Below are 5,797 nucleotides of genomic sequence, written 5' to 3' on the forward strand. Positions count from 1 at the left end.
ATATATTCAAGGGCATAGTGCCATTTCTTAGATTCTAGCATTAAGGCTTATTATGTATTTTCATTTTATGTAAAGGGCCGTGTCCCTAACATATTTATGTCGTGTCTTTAAGTTATCTTGTAAAGATGAGATCAATCCTTAGCTTTTATCAAAGATGTGTTCTTTATTTATTTATTCGAAAAAAGCCTTGATTCTGCTCTACTTGTCATGTCTTATGTAATGAAAAATAGCTAAGGCTTGTACAAGACCTCCGAAAGGTAAAGTACGCATTTGTTCCGACCTATGGATGCTCCCTTCTTCTAGGGGGTACTTTCGGGTCGTTACAAACCAATCCTTTTTGCAAGAGGCTACATAGCAATGACCAACGACAACCACAAGGGACGGACCGTTGGTTAACCAACGGCCTGTCGACCTTGGGCATCGACTGTCCTTGCAAGTCTATCCAAGCCTTCACATGTTAGTACATCAGTCCCAATCAACGGACCCCGTCTAAGGGGCATCGACTGGGAAACGGTCCGTCTGTGAGTGGGCGTAAGTGGTGCCTATCAAAAGCTGCAATTTTCTGCCTTGGCTTGGGGTGTTTGTTAAATTCACCCAAAGTCTTTTATAAGCCATGGATGCCTAATTTAGGGTATTTTAGGTATATTAAGAGGGGTGAAACACTAAGACCTAAATTTAGACGTCATTTCATAAAACCCAAAACCCTCTCTCAAGAAAGACTCTCCTAAAACCCCATAGAAGCTTGGACTCAAGGAAGAGCTTGGAGGGGCTGGTTGTGGACGTTTCTTCATCAAAATTAATGGGTTTTCTTATATGGTATTCATCATTGAACTCCCTTCCATTCAAAAAGACATTTTAAAGGAATTTCAAAAGAGGTTTCCAAACCCTAGCTTCTCCTACATCGTCTCTAAGTATGGGTCTACATGAAAAGTGTTTAAAGGATGCAAATATTCTATTTATAATGTTAGTTGGTGATTTTAATGCTAAATCTTCAATGAAACCATGTTATTGCTTTTTATCAATTTTTGACTTATGAAATGGGTTTGACGAACATGATTTGATAATGTTAGAGTTAGAGTTTCTTTATGGTTATGTTGTGACATTGCTACTGCCCTAAGGGCTATTTTATGAAGAATTATTGAGGAATTGATTATATGTGGTGAAAGCTTGGATTAATGGTAAGTTAGTTACTTTGCTTAAGCTCTTATTATAAAATGCTCTTGAGTGGCATGGTCCACTTTTTATTGCGGTGTTTATTTGAAAGATATGAATGTGAATATACTTGTATATTGTGAATAAGGCCATGAAGGCATATTATGTGAAGTATGATGATAATGATGTTGTTCTTGTGGATATGATTTATGAAGCTTGTTATGTGAAGTATGCTAGAGAAAATGTCTAAAGGAACTTTATGATTATGTAAAGGATGTTCAAGTGAGAAATATGATCAATGAATATGCAATCATGTAGAATGATAATGTTAGGAATGTGATGATCTATGTGAAAGGTGTGCTCACATGTACACACACACTCACACTTTGAATGAATGAATGAATGAAGTTAAAGAATGTGAATGAAAAGGGGAGTTTTTGGGTGACACTCATTCTGAGTTGAGATAAAGTGTATGGTAGCAAATTCACTACCTCGTGAGAGCTTTGTAATGTAGGTTGGAGGATGGATACCCATTGTGAGTTGAGATGGAGTGTCCGAAAGTTATCCTTTACCTTTAGTAATGAATGTTTAGACTCTATGGGGGAGTCATGCTTAGCACCGAGAGGATTAGAAGAAGGGGTGGGTGCACATTATGAGTAGAGATGTTTTACCCAATGTACCTCTTGAGATGAGTACTCCTAGTGAGTAGAGAGTAACTTACTTAGAAGAAATCTCCTTATCCTTTAAGTATGCGCCCGCATAGGTCTAGCTATTGGAAAAACCATGTAAAAGGTAAGAGAAAACCCTACCCTAGGCAAGTGGGGAACCCTCATTGATAAGGGTAGTATCAAAATTTCATGTCTAGCTCTCATGGTCTATGTCGGTTAAAGTTATCCCCCACAAAAGAATGAATGAACTAAGTCTCCTAAAAGAATGTACTACTTAGGGTAAGTGGTGGTATGAGACGCTATCTATCCATTGCACTAAGTATCCCTTCTGAAAGGGGAGTCTTGGTGTGTTTTACATGAAGTGTATGAACTAAGCCTCCTAAAAGAATGTACTACATAGGGTAGGTGGTGGTATGGAACGCTATCTATCCATTGCACTAAGTAGACCTTTCGAAAGGGGAATCTTGGTGTGTTCTATATGAAATACATGAATGAGTTATCATGAGTTGAAAATGAAGTTAGATGACTTATGGTCTAATGTTAAACAAGCAAGTTAAAGTTAAGTTTTATGTAATGAAGTTATGAATGACTAATGTACAATGCTTAATCCAAGGGAACCCTCAAGGAACACTAAGTGGGAGTAGTAGTATGGGATAATACACTCACATTTCACTTAGTGTAACTTATAATTCCTATTGGATAAGGGTGCTTACAAGAATTTCTTATTGTATGAATGTCTTTCAAGTGTCTAGCTAAGAGTGTGGACTGATTTCCTTGACGAGGTAAGCCTATGGTCGGTAGTCTTAAGTATCGCTTCTGTGTGTCTTAAAGGGGGGTGTATTGGCGGTCCCTTCCTTACATTATGCAGTCTTAGGATAAATTAGATAGGGAAAATTCAAAGGAAATGAGTTCACTATGCTCGGGATGAAATGCTCACAGTAATGTTTCACTATGTTTCATTTAAAATGGACTTGAGTTACTGTAAAGTTATCTTTTGGTTCTAAAATTATGAGAGTTCTATTTTACATGATAAATGATGATACTTATACTATTTTAATCAATAATCATTAAGGTTTTACTTATTTGGCATGAAAGCTTATTTTACTAAACTGTCCCTTTTCACATGTTTTTGCATATGCTATGACTTAGTACATAGTTTTGTACCAACCCCAAACTTTTCTATACTTAATAAGTATAGGTTGGAGGAAAGTTGAAGACTAGAAGGCCAAGCTTGGAAATCAACTCTCTCAAGACTAAGTATGTCCTCATATATTCGAGGGCATAGTTCCATTTCTTAGATTCAAGCATTGAGTCTTATTATGTATTTTCATTTAATGTAAAGGGTTGTGTCCCTAACATATTTATGTCGTGTCTTTAAGTTGGCTTGTGAAGACGAGATCAATCCTTAGCATTAATTAATGATGTTTTCTCTATTTATTTTTTCGCAAAAAGTTTTAATTCCGCATTACTTTTCATGTCTTATGTAATGAATGATAGCCGAGTCTTGTACAAGACCTCTGAAAGGTCAAGTACGCAATTGTTCCGACCTATGGGTTCTCCTTTCTTCTAGCGGGTACTTTCAGGTCGTTACATTCATCACGTGAAAAGTCCTTTGACTTCCCCTCGATCTGAATTTGCATTCATAAGTTGAATATAGAAACTGAGGAGTGGGATCTTGAACTTTGGAGTAAATAAACTTACGATGCATGTTAAAAATTAAGTAGTGATCTCCTTTGGTATGATGGATTATTATTGTGAAGCATCTTAATCACCTGAAATATGTGTGTTTAACTCTACGTGTGATTTCCGACCTAGGGTTTTATACTTTATACAACAAATAAGGGTTAGAAAATTGTACGAAAAAGGAACCCTAGGAACAAGGAACTAACATAGGTTATGTTGAAATGCATGAATATTCTAGATTGTTGTTAAAATTGGTCACTAAAAATCGGAACTTGAACTAAAGGAGGCCTGCAATCTGGCACAAGCCTCAGTCACGCAACCCCGTCTACGGACCATCGTTCAATTGAAGGACCGTCGATTGCGTCCGTAGTCTGCCACACACACACAACAAAAGCTCAAATGTCAAATGACGGATGTGGACTGCGGTCCATCAATTGATTGACAGATTGTTCTGGACATCCGTCGTTTCTATCAGAGAGTATGTTTTAACCCATCCAAACCATGGAAGGGTTTCACTCACCGTAGATGAATCTACGGACCATCAATGGGGCCATCAACCGAAAACTACAGCCTATGATGTTTTTGTGTCATTGTGTTCTTAGTCCTACAATTAATTAGAGTGTGTTGTTAATCTATGTCGGTACTAACAAATTCTCCACAGGTACCATGGCACCCAAGAGACAAGTATTCTACTCGAAGAGGGGAAAATTCAACTCCATCATCCTATCACTCTGGTTAATTGATGAAGACATCGACTCGGAGAGGGACCCATCCTACGTTCCTCCAGGCAAAATCATGTACCATGAGTTCATGGTATTTCTAATGCATTTCACTTAAGAGTTGAATGTGTCTAGAGCCTTTTTGTATTGGTTTTTAACTAGTTTTGTGTCTTGTTTTCTAGGAAAGTTGTTCAGGCAGAAAATGATGAAGACAACTGAAAAGTGCAGAACAGATCTATAGAGGCAATCGATGGTCTTTCATTCAATCAACGCTCTGTAGGTGGTGATTGTGGATGAGCAGCCCCGGCATTAGAGGAATTCAAGGAATTATTACAAATGGTGGAACCACAATTGGCATCAACAGTCTGTCGATCGATCAACAGACCGTACTGGTGAATCGTAGTTTGCAACTACAAGACTACGGTTTCAATCGATGGTCTTTCGTTCATTCTTGAAAATTTAAGTGTGGATCTATGGAGGAGAATCGAAGGACCGTAGATTTGTCGATGGACCGTGTTGTTTGTCCGTCATTTGATTCATAGAAGATAAATTCCGGAGGCTGAAATATTTTTCAAAGTCCTGACTGACGGAAGAAAACCACGGACAGTCGATCGATCGATGGCCCATCAGCTGGTCTAGTCGATTAAAGTCTTGTGCCTAAACAAAGCTTTCCTTAGTGGAATTCCTTTTTCATTAAGTCTTTGTTCTCAATAGGGCATAAAACCTTGTTTGTTGGGTTAGCAATGACTATTCTTGTTCTTGTTTATGTTTTGTAGATTAGTTTTTGCAACTTTGGCAAATAATTGATTTTCAAATTTGGTTTTGAAGCTCTTGGTTTGAAATTCAAGTGTAATCTCTTGGTTTACTATTATTACCTAAGTTCACGATTTCTTCATCTACAAAAATGAATTGTGTTCTTGCTCATATAGGTAACTAAATCCACAACTAGGGTTGTGGGAACAATGAGGGATTAACAAAATATAACTAGTAGTTAAGAAATTATTGAATAGTGTTTTTGCATGTATTTATAATTCTTTCACTTAGAAGTCTTTTTAAGGAGTGCACACGTTAGAACTCGCCTTATTGCTACTTGCCGGACAAGGAGTTAGCTAATAAGAAAAGAATTATCAACATAGATTTAGTGTGATACTATCTAATAGGCTAGTGTCGATTTTTGTGAAGTAATAACTAAGACATAAATCGATTATGATGTCTAATATGAGATATTGGTAAGGATTAGTAAATTATGCATATGTAGATGGACAAAGGTGCGAGTGAAATTCTCTAGATGCCGGACCAAGGATTTAAGGATACCTAACTTATCACTTTGCATGTAATACGCTAGGAAAGGACTGCTATAACTAGGACTACTGTGTTATGACCTTGTGGGAAACAAAAATACCTTAGTTACTTTCTCATCTTGATAACAACCTAAAATCTATTTTTGTTCACTTGATAACCACATAACTGGATGAATTTGTTTAAAAAAAAACCTCCCCCTTTTACTTCATTGTTTTGGAAATACCTTGACTAAAAAGTTATAATCGTAGGTTAAGATTAAGTCTAAACCATATT

The sequence above is a fragment of the Solanum pennellii genome, chromosome 8, assembly GCF_001406875.1.
Source record: "Solanum pennellii chromosome 8, SPENNV200".
Lineage (NCBI taxonomy): Eukaryota > Viridiplantae > Streptophyta > Magnoliopsida > Solanales > Solanaceae > Solanum > Solanum pennellii.